General features: G+C 45.3%; 1 protein-coding gene across 1 annotated transcript in view; it reads left to right on the top strand.

Annotated features, from left to right (window-relative positions):
• Positions 1-674: 674 nt before the first annotated feature.
• TRAK2 (trafficking protein, kinesin binding 2) overlaps positions 675-938 on the top strand; it is a 74,865-nt gene continuing 74,601 nt past the window's right edge. Inside the window, exon 1 of the mRNA XM_010860969.1 lies at positions 675-812. The gene's annotated coding sequence lies outside the window, so the exon portion shown is untranslated. The remainder of the gene's footprint in view (positions 813-938) is intronic.

Genomic DNA, 938 nt, shown 5'->3' with positions numbered 1-938 from the left:
GCAGTTGTCCCCGGTAAGGGCGGGGGGAGGGGGCAAATTTGCTGTTATAATTTTCTCCTGCATGCTTTCACTAGGTATGAATATCTTTTTGAAAAAATTCATAGTTGAGACTTGTATTTCTGAATGTATTCACATGTACATCACTGTGATCGCTCATACTTGTATCTAAAAAGCTAATCAGGAAAAAGCTTTGTAAATAAATTTATTCTAGGTGATTCAGATCAAATGAATTACTTCATCTGAATGAAGAATGAATGAAGAATGGTTCCTCTGAAAACTTTAATCTGAAAGGTTAACACTTTCTGGAACAATCAGAATGCGCAAATTACAGAACTCGGGTTTTGAGTTAATTTAAGCATCCAACAGAGGCACTTGTTACCGGGAATGTAAAAAAGCCCGATTTAAATCTTTGTGGAGCCTTAAAATTACTGTACTTTTCAAAGCGATGTTGGGAACCCATAAAATCTTAACTATAGCGACGCACAACTCGGTAGAATTTTCCAAACTTAGCATCGTGACTCAAGCTTTCAAAAAATATTTACTAAGCGCCTACTGTGGGCCAGGCTCTTTGCTACGTACGCGCTGTCACAAATTCCAATCCCGTTTTGAGGGAAAAGGTGCTTGACACAACAAATCCACAAGGGAAAAACACAACCCTGAACTTAACTAACGAGGAGAAAACACAGCTTGCATTCAATTATACAAAAGCTTCCTTGCGAGTCCTGCTTTAGGGGACTTTGTAGCGAACTCGCAGAAGGTGGCATACGGAGCCGGGCCGGAGGGCGTCTCGGGTTTGGAAACGCCACGCGTGGGTGAGTGCGGCCAAAAGTGAGAGCAGGGATAGGGGTGCCAGGACCCGGGAGAGCACCACGGGCGGCCGGACCCGCGCACCTGGCGCCGCCGACCCCAGCAAGCGCAGCCTACCCACACGCAGGTGC

Source organism: Bison bison, unplaced genomic scaffold (genome assembly GCF_000754665.1).
Source record: "Bison bison bison isolate TAMUID 2011002044 unplaced genomic scaffold, Bison_UMD1.0 scf7180017864471, whole genome shotgun sequence".
Lineage (NCBI taxonomy): Eukaryota > Metazoa > Chordata > Mammalia > Artiodactyla > Bovidae > Bison > Bison bison.
The sequence above is the reverse complement of the archived record's forward strand: the minus strand, read 5'-3'. Positions and strand labels throughout refer to the sequence as shown.